The sequence below is a fragment of the Lissotriton helveticus genome, chromosome 9 (genome assembly GCF_964261635.1).
Source record: "Lissotriton helveticus chromosome 9, aLisHel1.1, whole genome shotgun sequence".
In the NCBI taxonomy this organism is placed as follows: domain Eukaryota; kingdom Metazoa; phylum Chordata; class Amphibia; order Caudata; family Salamandridae; genus Lissotriton; species Lissotriton helveticus.
The window spans coordinates 1,072,710,149-1,072,725,251 of NC_136070.1; the positions used below are offsets into that span (position 1 = coordinate 1,072,710,149).

The 15,103-nt window shown below is 49.0% G+C and overlaps 1 protein-coding gene across 1 annotated transcript in view; it reads right to left on the reverse strand.

Annotated features, from left to right (window-relative positions):
• NUP210 (nucleoporin 210) overlaps nucleotides 1-15,103 on the reverse strand; it is a 524,741-nt gene that overhangs the window by 124,009 nt on the left and 385,629 nt on the right. The window lies entirely within an intron of this gene.

Here is a 15,103-nt window from a genome sequence, read left to right on the forward strand (position 1 = left end):
AAGAGCCTGGAGCTCACTCACTCTTCTGGCAGAGGTGATAGCTACCAGGAAAGCCGACTTTAAAGTGAGAAGACGTAAGGGACAGTTATGAAGGGGCTCAAAAGGAGCGCACATCAAAAAAGTCAAAACAAGATTCAAGTCCCACTGAGGCATTATGAAAGGCACAGGAGGAAACATATGTGGAAAGCCTTTGAGGAAGCGGTTAACAACAGGAGACTTAAAAAGAGTAGGCTGATCTGGAAGCCTCAGAAAGGCGGAGATGGCTGAAAGATAACCTTTGATAGTTCCCAGGTCAGAGCCCTGCTGGGCCAAAGACAGAAGGACCTCAGAAAGAGGGGCAGAAAGGGGATCCACAGCCTTTGCTTTGCACCAAGCCACAAACCTGTTCCACCTGCATTCATATACCGTTTTGGTGGAGGGACGCCTGGCTGCCAGAATGACATCACAGACTTCGGGAGGAAGATCGAAAGTTGTCAACTGTCGCCGCTCAATCTCGACGCATGGAGTTGGAGGCTGGCCAGGTTCGGGTGGAGGACTGTCCCCTGTCGCTGCGACAGATGATCCTCCCGAAGAGGCAGTCGGATCGGGGGATCCAGGTTCATACTGAGTAGTTCGGGATACCAAACTCTTCGAGCCCAGTCCGGAGCCGCAAGGACGACTTGGGCCCGGTCATGTCTGATCTTCTTCAGCACTCTGGGCAGAAGTGGTATAGGCGGAAAGGCGAACAACAGACCGCAACTCCACTCGCGACGAAAAGCATCTCCGAGAGAATGCCACCTTGGAAATTCCAACACGCAGAACTGGTGACATTTAATGTTCTCTTCGGTGGCGAACAGATCTAACCAAGGCTCTCCCCACTGCCGAAAGAGACCATGCGCCACGTCCGAGTGCAGACGCCATTCGTGATCCATCAAGCACCGGCAGCTGAGTTCATCGGCCCTGGCGTTCAGACTACCAGCCAGGTGTTGAACCACCAAGGTGATGCCTTGATGTTCCAGCTATGTACAGAGGCATAGAGCCTCTTGACAAAGGGTCTAGGACCCCACCCAGCCCTGTTTGTTGCAATACCACATGGCGGTGGTGTTGTCCGTGAACACCTGCACTACACTTCCCCAGACAGAGGTGAAGGAACGCCTTCAGTGCAAGTCGAATCTCCCGCAGCTCTAAAAGGTTGATATGGAGCTGGGATTCCGCCGGAGACCAGAAGCCTCTGATTTCCGCCTCTCCCAAGTGGCGTCCCAATCCCAGGAGGGACGCATCCATCACCACAGTGGGCTCCGGTTGGGGAAGGAAGAGGGATCTGCCACTGACCATATAGCGATTCTTGAGCCACGACTGCAACTGTCGTGCAGCGCCCTCCGAGATCTGAACATGATCGGAGAGGTTACCCTGATGTTGCGCCAACTTGAACTTCAGGTCCCACTGCAGAGCCCGCCTATGCCATCTGGCACGTGTCACCAGCAGGATGCAGGAGGCCATCAGGTCCAGAAGCCGGAGGGTCATCCTGACCAAAACTCGGGATAGAGGCTAAAAGATCGGAATCATAGCCTGAATATCCCGGACTCCCTGCTCAGGGGGATAAACCGAAACAGCGTCGAATCCAGAACCACTCCGATGAAAGAGAGCTTCTGAGAGGGACTCAGGTGCGGGAGGTCGGCCATAGTCTGGAGGTGGTGGACGACTGCCCTGGGCGAGCCCGCCTTCAACAGCCAGTCGTCGAGGTAGGGGAAGACCGACACCCTTGACCTGCGCAGGTGAGCTGCGACCACCGCCAACAACTTTGTGAACACCCGAGGGCCACTGGTTAGGCCGAAGGGGAGCACGGCAAACTGAAAATGCTCATGGCCTATCATAAACAGCAGGTAACACCGGTGGACCGGCAAGACGGGGATGTGAAAATAAGTGTCCTGCAAGTTCAACGCTACCATCCAGTCTCTCCAGGGTTGAGGGCAGCCAGGACCTGAGTTAGAGTCAGTATTTTGAATTTCTCCTTCCGGAGGAAGCGATTGACATCCTGGAGGTCCAAGATGGGGCGCAGGCCCCCCTTGTCCTTCTTGGGGACCAGAAAGAAGTGGGAATAACAACCACTCTCTACTTCCTGATCGGGAACGCACTCAATGGCCCCCTTGGCCAGGAGGGCCGTGACTTCCTGTCGGAGAAGAGCCAAACGATCGCCGGACATGCGGTGGTACCAAGGTGGCAAGGCTGGAGGGGAGGACTGAAAGGGAAGGGAGTAACCCCGGCAGATTATCTGCAGCACCCACTTGTCCGATGTAATTTCGCGCCAGTGGTGGAGGTGGTCGCGGACCCTGCCACCCACCGGTGTGGGGTGCTCCCGGAAGCTCTGATTAGGAAGGTTTGGAGGTGGAAACAGAGGGGTAGAGGAAGACTAACCCGCATGCTGGTTCCCAGACCCACCCCTGCGGAAGCCACGGCCGCGGCCTCGCTGAGGCTGGTTTTGCGCAGGCTTGTTGGAGGAGCGTGCCTGGGTGCCTCTGCATTGGTCACGAAAGGAACGAAACCCAGGAATGGCAGTGGTCTTTGTAGAGAGACCCAAGGACTTGGCCGTGGCCCGTGAGTCCTTGAAGCGCTCCAGTGCACTGTCGGCCTTATCGCGAAAGAGGCGGGAGCCATCAAAGGGCACGTCCATGAGCAAGCCCTGGACATCAGGCGAGAACCCAGTCGAACGCAAATAGGCGTGGCGCTGCAACGCCTCAGTTGTAGTAATTGCCCTGCCCAATGAATCAGCGGTGTCCAAACCACACCTGATGGCAAACTTAGCCGCATCCTTCCCCTCAGCAATCACCTGGGAAAGGACAGCCTGGACCTCCTCAAAACACTGAGGCAAGACCTGAGCAACGGAATCCCACACTGTGTGAGAGTAATGGCCCAACAAGCAGGCGGTATTAACCGACCACATTCCTAAGCTGGCTGAGGAGAACAACCTCTTATCAAATTGTTCCAGCCTTTTAGAGTCCTTATCCGGCGGAGCCTTAGGAAAGGCACACTGCGACATCAAGGCCTGAATGACCAGGCTCTCAGGCGTAGGGAGAGTGGTCAGGAAGGCAGGATCACCAGGCGCCGGGCGGTGACGCCATCTGGAGTACCTCTGTAAGAAGGTTAGTTTTGAGGGCCACTCCTAGTAGGCGGAGAAGAGGCAAAACCCGGGTTATAAGAAACATCTAGTTCGCCCGCATCCTCCAGGTTGTCCACCCAATCCTGCTCGGAGTCATTTTGCCGGACAAGAGGGTCCTCAGACCCGTCCCAGTCGTTGTCCGCCTCTGGCATAGAGGGAGCCTGTTGCGGCGGCAGAGCCGGAAAAGGGGTGAACGGCGTTAGGAACCCGGCGCCTGCCCGGGGCCATACCGGAGCCGCCTCCCAATTGGGATCCCAGGCCGGAACAAAATGGTCCAGGAACCGGGGCAGGGTTGGAATAAACGGCACCCATTGCAGCGCCGGGGATGGGGCTGAGGGCGGCACCGCACCTCGCGACGCCGGGGCCAGAGGTGCAGGATCCTGTGGCGCCGGAGACGCCAGACCAACAGGATCTGGACACAAAACCGTGGGCCCGTAGGCACGCCGGCGGGAGCCCGAGGCCTGTAGAGGCGGTCCAAGGCAGCAAGAAACTCTTGCATCTGTTCGGGAGTTGCCGACGGACCCGGGTATGGCGGGTAGGCTGCGGGACTCCCAGGCTCCAGAGGAGCCGCAGGGGCGGAGCCCCGGTCCCCCTCGTCCGCCTACGAGGAGCGACGGGGGATGTCGGAGAGTGAACATGCTTCTTCGCCTTCTTTTTATGGTGTCGCTTACCGGAATCCGAAGGCGAAGACTCGGAGCCCGAGGAGCGACGGCTCGCGGGAACGGCCCCTGGACCCAGAGCGGCGGTGCGAAGAATGCCGAACCTCCAGCAACTTCCGATGCCACACCCGCAAGGCCTTCGGGGCCATGGCCCGAGAGTCCTGGGAGTCGTGATCTGTCTCCAGGCAGTAGAGGCACACATCGTGGGGGTCCGCTACCGGCATATTACGGCTGTACAAGACTTGAAGTCGGGCATCCCTACGTGCAATAGGAGAAAAAAGGGGAGACAAAAGTCTCATGAGAGTAGTCAAAAAATTAATGAGGTACGTGCTCAATCCAGATCTGCGCTTGCTGGCGCGGAAAAAGAAAGAACTGACGTCAGCGGGCATGGGTGGCGCCTAAGTACTCTCTGTGACGTCAGCTCGGTGCTGACGAAGCCAGTGACGGACGCGGAGCCGCAGGACGCCACCTACTGATGCGCAGGGGTACTGCTAAGTGAAACTTTCCGGATCCAGTCTGACACCAGCGGAATATTCTAAGCTAAGGAATCTATCACTAACGTGTCTCTTTCAGATAGTAGTGTTAAAAATATGTATGTTTTAATAAAATGTAAAAGTTTAACATATTCATAAAAATAATTTCTATATTTACTTTTTTTAAACTATTGATATATATATAGACACACACACACCCACACCTCCATAATATACCTATTATTATGAAGACCAGCCATTGCCAGCAATAAAGTGCATAATTAATATTCTAACTACACACACACACTTTGATAGTGAGGTATGCTAAAAACCAGGACGAGGCAAATCTAATTGCGCCTTAAGTGTTTTTGATGCACTTGCTTGAATGTACCTAAACACTCTTCGGAGACCAGTGGTCACAACGCACTGGTCCTTACAAAGACAGTGTTTGTCTGCTTCGGACAAGGTTAACTCACGCTATGAAGACCGAGCTGGTGGACCCACAGAATGGGTTATACATGCCCCCCCAAACAAACTCACTGAAAAAAACGAAAATTAAACGGACATTAATTATAGTTAGGTGAAAATGTCAGTTAAAGCATACCATTTAACAAAATAACTGAAATTATGAGATAATATGTGAGGTAATTACCAGTGCATGATAAGACAGCAATTTATATTTACTTTAGGGCACGAGTTATAGTTACTTGAGCGAATTATAACTGGTGAAGTTTAGTGGGTTAGTTTAAAATCATGTGTTTTCATTGATATTTTCACCTAACTATAACGTTTCATTAAATGATTTTTTCTGTGAATTTCAAAGAGTTTTTTAATGTATATTAAAATGTCGACTGCCATGTGCAGTGTGGGGTTGGATGAAAGGCCTGGCCTGCACCCAGGCACTGTGCCCATCTCCCTGTAGGCGCCAAGCCCCATGTCACTCATGGCCTTTGGCAGTGCATAGCATGGGGTTGGGCACAGAGCTTGCACCCAACCCCTTGGGAGCCCAACCCTCCCACTGTCATGCAGGACTGACTATGTCATGTAACAATGTATGGAGCTCATGTAAAGTAAGGCAGACCGACTGGCTTTGTCACGTTCAAAAAGGTGGAGGGCATACTGGCTTTATCAAGGGGTCAGCACATCAAAATATATATATATATATATATATATAGGTCTCAACAGTGGGGAGGAAATGGCTTTCCATCTAGGGAAATGAGTAGAGAACAACATTTGGTACAAATAATTCCAAGATGATAGTTCATCTTAGCAAACTGTAATTAGAACTTCCAAACATCATCGTATATGGAATAATTGTATACCAATGTAGACAATAGCTCTGAAGCTTTTATCTGATTTTCTGATTTTTTGTCATGTATATATTAACTGTATGAGAGACTCTTTATATCGTTAATCGATTCACAGTACCTGCCTTTTTGTATATTTTTTCACTATGAATTTAAGAAATATCGCAAATACTGTGTGATTCAGATCAAATGAATTGAAATTTGATTGGGAATAACACATGGGTACAACATAGGAGTCTCCCACATATCTAGCTTTCCACTGTATATAAGATGCACTTTAATCACATTTGCTTCATTATTATATGTTGTAAACAATTGCACATGTTTTTCTGTTGTTGCATGCGACGCATCTCACTCCATGTATATTTTATCATTTCCACACCTTTTGAGCTAGGCCCATTATTTGGCTGTTGGTTAGGAAGTGATTTATTTCTTCTTTTCTGGTGTACAGGTGATATGGACTATGTACTGTATATGGGGACATTAGCCGATCCACGGCTGTATGGTTTATGTCTATCCCATGACGCTTTATTTTTGAAACGCCGCACATGGAATAATGCGATTGCCCATCTGTGGGCTTTACCACGCAATTTGCTATTTTGTGTTACATAGATCACACACTACAAGATGGCCGCATTTGTCCTTTGCGAGGCGTAAGTCCCCTTGTCCATGTCCATGCCTGACTGGAAGTGGGAGTGATTATGTTTTGTTCAAATTAATGTCGGAAACAAACACAGTGCATCACACACTGACGAAGGCAGACCGCCGAAACGCGTCTGTGTGCACCCCTCCGCTAAATAAAATCTAGCGCGTTTGTAACCTTCATCCTCGAGTGCTGTCATATTCTTTTTCCAGGATTGGGAAGGGCTTTGGAGCGTTAATATATATATATATATATATATATATATATATATATATATATATATATATATATATATATATATATATATATATATATATATATATATATAGATATATATATCAGACTGTCTTTGTCAAAAAGTGACCCATAACTAAAAGAAATGCGTTACTTACCTGTAACAGCAGTTATCCAGTATTGGTGTCTTTCATAGATTCACATGCCTGAATCATTCCCCGTCGTCGAGACGGGAGCCTCCGGTAAATAAAAAAGTAATGTCCTATAGACATACATAGAGAAAATAGGCCCAAGGGTCTCCCCTTAGTGGCCTTTCCTTGTCCTTATGTAAAAAGGACCAAACTCTTACAGTCAGCCAATCAGCTCCGACCTCCCTCTAGGACCTCCCTGGGAGGAGCCCCAGTCCCTCAGATTTTCGTACGCACCCAACTAGGTTGGCGTAATATTGTTAGAGAGGGATGTGAGACCTTCCAGGGGAGGCGGGAGGGTTGCATGTGAATCTATGAAAGACACCAATACTGGATAACTGCTGTTACAGGTAAGTAACGCATTTCTTATCCAGTATTTGGGTGTCTTTCATAGATTCACATGCCTGAATCAGAATAGCTAGCAATCAGATATGCACCCGCGTGATGGAAATGCTCTGTAGTCACAGTAGACAATGCATGTGTCGTCATACAACATGTGGACAGCATAACAGTAACATCACAATAGCAAGGAACGTGCATACCTGGATGGCGGGATGTAGGAAGGCCCACATCACTGAAAGAGATGGCGAAGCACTGCCTGGCCCACTGCCGCATCCTTCTGAAGTTCGATATCCAGGCAGTAATGTCTGGAGAAAGTGTGCGGTGACTTCCAAGTCGCCGCTCTGCAAATGTCCAAGATTGGTACCCAAGCGAACAGTGCTGCGGACGTGGACATCGCCCTGGTGGAGTGAGCAGTAACATGCTCAGTTAAAGGCCGTCCGGCCTGGTCATGGCAGAATGCAATCGTTGATGAGATCCATATTGAGACGCTTTGTTTCGTGAGGGACAGGCCCATTCTTGGTCTGCTGTATGTCACGAACAGTTGTGAAGAGTTTCTGAAAGTCTTAGACTTATCTAGGTAGAACCTGAGACATCTTTGAGATCTAAAGAATGTAGAGCCATTCCTGCTGCGGTTGAAGGGTTCGCAAAGAGAGTTTGAAGGATTGTTGGCTCATTGAGACGAAAGTCTGAAGGCACCTTTGGAATGAATTTTGGATTCGGTCTCAGCACCATGCTAGCATTCCTGAACTGCATGTATGGTTCCTGAATGGACAGAGCTTGGAGCTCGCTCACTCGTCTGGATAGAAAACCGCCTGTAGCCCACTGACTCTTAGTGGGGATTTTTCACGAGACATACTTTGGGTCAGCTCCGTGTACTGGTTGAACGGATGTTTCATGAGCTTGGTAAGAACCACATTGAGACGCCAGGAGGTGGCAACATCCTTACTGGCGGGAAAGATCTATATAAACGTTTCAGAACTTGCTTAATCAACCCGCTTGACCAGAGCGATGGGCTCGTTTGAATTCTTTTATAACGAGATAGCACTGTTAAGTGTGCTGTAATGGATAGATAAGGCAATATTTGCACCAGTGATGTGGAGAAAAGCATATTTCTGCGGTCTACACCGCAGACACAAAGCGCTTCCCTTTCCGGGAATATGGTCACGTGCTATCCGCACTTGCTCTGGCAAGAATGTCTACAGTCCTGTGGATTATTCCGATTGTGGAACTCTGAACTCAGTCTTGTGGATTATTTCGATTGTGGAACCCTGAACTTAGTGGTTAGGCTACCAACCAGAGAGACTTCAGACCCTGATGTCGAACTGCATTATCGATCATAGTAAGCAGAGATAGATACTGCCGCCGGTGGATCGGCGGCTACAGGGATAGGTGGTGGAGTTCTGTGAACCAATGTCGCCTCTGCCCAATTGGGGCTATTAAACTCAGAATACCAGGCTCCACCAACCTTGTCTTGAGGACAATGGGAGCATCGGGAATGGCGGAAAGGCCTACGCAAAGATATTGCGCCCTGCGGTTGGAGATGCATTCCCTAGCCAGTTACCGAAGTGTGGGCATTCGGCTTTCATTCACGTCGCAAGTAGATCCATTTGTGGCGTGTTTTATCTGGAGAAGATGTGGCCAATGAGTTGTTGGTCCAGCTCCCCGTTACAATGGTTTCTGCCTGCTGAACGCATCGGTGAGCCCATTGTTCGTCTTATTCTTGGTAGGCAAGCTTAAAGGCCCAGGAAGACCGTCAGCAGTTCAGGCAGATTGATATATAGTGTCTTCTCCATAGGAGACTACCTTCCGCATTTTGTGACGACGTGAGGAACCGCTGGAAGTAGGAGTGACAAGCCTTGAGATAGTTTTTGAGAGGATATTCCTCATTGTAGGACTTCGGCCATGTGAGGATTCCCTTTTATGTGGCAAGATGACCCTGTAGATTGTAACCACTGCCTCAATAGCGCCTCTTGTAGAGGTCTTGTTCGTAGTTGAGAGCGAGGAATCAGGAGGATACACTATCACTCTCTGATATGAAAACCTTTGTTGACCGTGTGGCCGGGGTTATACCTAGGAAACCGATGTACCTAGGAAACTGATGTAGTGAGAAGGTCTCAGGACCGATTTTTCCCGATTGAGGATGAGATCCTGAAAGCAGGCGTTGGGAGACCTGGACACGTCTTTTAAGGATGAAGCCTTGAGCAGGCAGTCCTTCAGAGCCGAAAGACTTGGTGTCCTAGTTATGTCGCTCCCAGGGAACTGTATTTCGTGAATATGTGTGGTGCAGACTTGAGCTTGAAAGACAGAAACGCGAAACCGTAAATGTCTGCCCACTACTGCAAATCGTAAGTACTTTGAGCGATTCCTGTGAAGTGGGATATGGAAGTAAACGTCTTGTTTGCTGGACCTCATGGGTTACCATGCGCAACAACTGCCTCATTTAGGAGGGTGTTGAAGTCTCTGAAGCCCAATGTTGGCTTCCTCCTCTTATCTTTTTTCTGGATATAAAAAGGAAGCGGGAACAAAAAGAAAAAACCTTTTCCCTTATGAGGAGGAGGTACTCTCGCTATAGCTCCTTTGAGGAGGAGGAACTCTCGCTAAAGCTCCATTCTACAGCATAATCCAGACGTAGATGCAGCTGTATATCTTGATATCTCTGCTGCCCGTTCCATGAGAAGACAATTTCTCAGAGGATGGGAGCTTTTTTTTTTTTTTTTTGCTATTGTCGGCGACTGAAGGCATTGTGGTCTACTCTGGCCTGAAGAGCAGGAAGATTGGAATTGATAATTCCTTTGAGGGAAGACCTTCTTCTTCCTCCATTTGTACTAAAGGACAGGTCCATATACTGAGGAGTGTCCAAAGCTCTCGCATTGTCATTGTCTGTTTCGTTAACTTTTCGCGCCAATAGTGACTGGCCCTCATCTGGCCTGTCCACAAACATTGTTTGCACCTCAGGACGGAAAGGGTCCTCCTTGGATCCGCAAGACTGCTGGTCCAGCCACTTGCGGAACCCTGTCATAGCGATATTCCTCGTGTAGTGTATGGTTTAACGCCAATGCACCGCCCCTAGCGGAATCCACCTAACTTCCTCTTCGGATGAGTCTGGTAATTCCGGCTGGTATTCGGAATTCCGGCTGGTATGGGGCCAGTGTGCCCACAATTTTTCCATGCTAGCGTACCAAGAGCGCTAGAACGTTCACAGAGGAAAACCTGTTCGTCAGGTTGTGCACTCTTAGACCCTCCTTATCAGGAGGAGGTGACAACGGGGCCGAAGGATCCCCGGAGTTTTTCTAGGGCGCCTGTGGCACTACGGAGTCCGGCTTAGAAAGTTCCTGTCAAGCACGCCGGTGCTGTATCTGGCGCCTTATACTTCTTCTCCAACGGAGGGATCACCAGTGATACAGAGGAGGGGCACTACCGGATCCATACCACTTCTGACTATAGGTAATGGATAACCCGTATTGACCTTACTGCCTTCTTGTAGGGTTCTTTGAAGACGTACCAGAAGCAGGCCTGTTCTTGAGAGGTCATGGAGATCGTAAAACGTTGAGCAGCTCCCCGTACCACCTTAGAAGAGATTCCAGAAGTGGTGGAGTTCCTTCTTCGTCGATGAATTAGTCGACGAGGTTGCCGTCGTAGACTATGCCATCGTAGACGCGCAGTCATAGATGACCATACCCTCTTAAAAGAGATTACAGACTTGGTGGATTTCCTCCTTCGTTGACGAGTCCGTCGACAAGATCTCCGTCAGAGAGTATGCCGTCACAGACGAGCAGTCATAGATGAGGCCGTCGTAGACTACTCGTAGACAAGGCCGTCGACGCCGTCGTAGACTAGCCTTCGTAGCTGAGTCTGTCGTAGATGAGGTCATCATAGACTAGACCATCCTAGACGAGGCCATCGTAGACGAGTCCCTCGTAGACTAGGCCATCGTAGACGAGGCCCACGTAGACGAGGCCCACGTAGACGAGGCCCGCGTAGATGAGGCCATCTTAGGCTAGGCCATCTTAGAGAAGGCTGTCCTAGACGATGTCGTCGATGACTATGCCGCCGTAGACGAGTCCTCGAAGATGAGCCTACGTAGATGAGGCTATCGTCGATACCGTAGACAGGGCGTCGCAGGCGAGCAGTCGACTCCTTAGACTAGCCCTCGTAGACGAGGCCGTCATAGACTAGGCCGTCGTAGACTAGGAAATTGTAGACTAGGCCATCGAGCACTAGGCCTTCGTAGACGACTAGGCCATCGATCATTAGGCCTCCATGGAGTAGGCCAGTAGACTAGGCCATCGTAGACTATAGATTAGGCCATTGTAGACTAGGTCCTCGTAGACTAGGCCCTGTAGACGCCATAGATAGACTAAAATTGTAGACTAGGCCATCGAGCACTAGGCCTTCGTAGACGACTAGGCCATCGATAATTAGGCCTCCATGGAGTAGGCCAGTAGACTAGGCCATCGTGACTATAGATTAGGCCATTGGAGACTAGGTCCTCGTAGACTAGGCCCTGTAGACGCTATAGATAGGCCGCCGTAGACAGGCTGTCAGACGCGCCCACAAAAATGCGCCTTTGTAGATGAGGCCATCATCGTAGGTGAGGCATCATCGAACCGTAGACAGGCCGTAGACATGCCGAGTAGTCTGCGTAGATGAAACCATCATTGATACTGTAGACAGGCCTTCGTTCCGAGAGGCTGTCGTCGATGGTTGCGTCGCCGACGTCAAGGTTGCGTCGCCGACGTCGATGGTCTCGTCGTCGACGGACTCGTCGTCGACGGCGACGGTCTTGACGTCGACGGTCTTGACGTCGACGGTCTCTTCGTCGACGGTTTCGTCGTCGTCGACGGTCTTTGCTGTCGACGGTCTTTGCCGTCGACGGTCTTTGCCGTCGACGGTCCTCACAGTCGTCGACGGTCTTCGCCGTCGTCGACGGTCCTCGTCGTCGTCGACGGTCCTCGCCGTCGTCGACGGTCTTCGCCGTCGTCGACGTCTACGGTGTCGAAGTCGACGTCCATGGTGTCGTCGACGGTCCCGTCGTTGACGTTGATGTCCTAGTCGTCGACGCTCTCGACGCTCCAATCGTCGATGGTGTCGCCGTCGACGTCTATGGTCTCGTCGTCGACGTCATCGTCGAAGCTGTCATCGACGCTCTCATTGTAATGATGATGGTTTTGACATTGATGGCTTCTTAGGCTGTACCTCTAGGAGGTATAGACGACGTTCTGAACGAACCTATGACCAGAGGAGGGGATATAGACGGCTCATACGTCGTCTATTTTGTCCGATATTTCTCCAAAGCAAGTCCTTTACTCTCCTTTCCCACAGAGTGGGGAGACCCTTGAAGGACTGCGCCCGGAAGACCCCTGAGCGGTCTTGTTTAGGGCCTTCTCAGGATGGTACCCTGAGGAATGAGTCTGAGGAGATTCTCTATTGAGGTCTCCTGGACTTTGAGGGCTGAGTCTGAGGAGATTCTCTATTGAGGTCTCCTGGACTTTGAGGGCAACACCTCATCACAGTAACTGGAGAAAATAATAACCTCCTTTCTGGCCTTAAGCATATTAACAGCTCTGTTCACGACCCCTCAAAAGTCACTTGAAAAAGCAACATACCTTGTAGCCTTTGGTCTGAGTGCGAGGAACCGAGCAGAGCCACCTCTTGGAACAAGAAGTGCAGGCTCCAAACAGAATTCTTCCGTTCTTTCCCCTGTTAAAACCTTCTTTAAAGAAAGTATTTGAAGATAAAGATGTATTTGAAGATAATCCATAGTAGAAAAGCCAAATTAATGAAAAAAAACACAGAATCTGAGCAGAGCTCAGAGGAGACTCCCTTAGCACAACGTGCGGTAGAAAATCTGAGGGACTGGGGCTCCTCCCAGGGAGGTCCTAGAGGGAGGTCGGAGCTGATTGGCTGACTGTAAGAGTTTGGTCCTTTTTACATAAGGACAAGGAAAGGCCACTAAGGGGAGACCCTTGGGCCTATTTTCTCTATGTATGTCTATAGGACATTACTTTTTTATTTACCGGAGGCTCCCGTCTCGACGACGGGGAATGATTCAGGCATGTGAATCTATGAAAGACACCCAAATACTGGATAATCAAATGTATATTTTACACATTCTCACATTGCAATGTTTAATAAAAGTTAGTCATAAAATATTTTCAATAAATCCAAAACAAAAACAAAGATAACAACAGTCACGTCAGAGTCTTTTTTTTAAACAGTTTTCAGGCAACAAAATGAAGGCATAGAACCAACTAAAAGAGGGAGCTGCACTCCAGCTGAATAGAATACAGCTCCAGCTTGGAGTGCTTTAAGAAATATGGTAAGCTCTCCTGTGATTATGAATTCAATGTCCCAGGAGACTTATTGTGGTTTATTTAATGTCCTGGGGGGCTGCTACATCTCGAACACTCACCCATTCCTGTTGAATACTGCAGTGGTCAGCCTTCAAATCCCTATATCTCCCAGATCTGGCTCACATACGCAAGTCCCTTAAAACCACTTTTTATGAATATGTCTTACCATCATCCTTCATCAGAGTTCTATCTGGGGATGCTCTCTTACCTCTACTTACCATTGTAAATGCCTCCTTCACTCAAGGCATCTTCTCAGAATCTCTTAAGACTAAAGAGATCCTTCCACTGCTAAAGAAACCTACAGAAGACCCTCATCTCGCCAAATACCAGCCCATAATTCAGCTACCATTCATCTCTGCAAGATCACTAAAAAAGCAGTCTCTGTGTTCAACTCCAAAATAACATCAGTGCTACACCCATCTCCTGCAAGACTACCAGTCTAGCTTCAAATCACGCTGCAGTAAGGAAACTGCCACCTTGCGCATCATAGAAAATGCCCTCTTAACCACAGATGAAGATGACCCCTACCTCCTGATATTGCTGGGTCTCTCAGCTGCCTTCTTCACAGTCGACCATCCCACCCTCATACGCACCCTCGAGTGGTGAATGGGATTCACCAGCACTGTCCTTCACTGGTTCACCTACATTTCCAGCCAATATCAGTGTGTTCACATGAGCATCTCCAGATGACAAAAGAGCTCTATTACATGTGGAGTTCCTCAGGGTTCCATACAATCTTCGGTCATCTTCAACATTTATATAGTCACAGATTCATATATCTACACACAGATTTAATCAAGACTCACCAATATGCTGGTGATACGCAATTCTACTTGAAAGTCTCGTCTGCATCAAACATCCAACACCCCAAACAGTGCTTGCACATCATCTCGACTTAGCTTCAGGTGAGTACTGGACATCTAAGCCCAACCAAGAAGGAATTCCTACTTTGCCAAGAACAACAAATAAGATACCATACAAACATGGCGCAATGACTAACTGTGACAGCTTTGAATGCCAACTCTCACTGATTGTCAAATCATTTGGATTCCCACTTGACACCAACCTCTCCCTCAAGAAACACAATGGAAAAAAAGAGCCTGGCACAAGCTCTCTCTTCTAAAGATAGTCAACCTGTTTCTTCAGAAAGCCACCTCAGACTTCTGTTGCAGCCCTTGTACTCTTGCATCTAGAACGTTTTAATGCTCATCTCCATGGCCTCACTGATGCTACACTGACATCCATTAGGGCATCCTACACACCACAACCCATCTTGACTAGTGCCTACAGTAATATGATAAAATCACCTCTACCCTGATGAAACTCCATTGGGTCTCCCAGCCAGCACGGATCACCTTCAAAACCAGCGGCATCATTTACAAAGCCATCACAACCAGCACCCACACTTATCTTGCAGACAAGCTTACCATCACTGATGGTTCCAGGGACACCCAGAGCCAGGATAGCATAAGGCTGCAGACTAAGAGTAAGAATGAAAAAAAAGACAACAGGCCTTTTCCATCTATGCAGCCAGGGTCAGGAACAAGATCCCCATAACGATGAGGGCTGCCCCAATACTGCTCCAATTTAGAAAAGAGTTAAAGACTCACCTCTTTAAATACTATGTCACAATGCATTTTGCAGGAATATACGTGGGGGGTGGAGAGGGCATAACATCAACTGAAAAACAATCTATACCATATGCAACCTGGATTGTAAAAGTGATTTCCATGGTATTGTACTCTGCAGATACTTAGAAACCGATAAC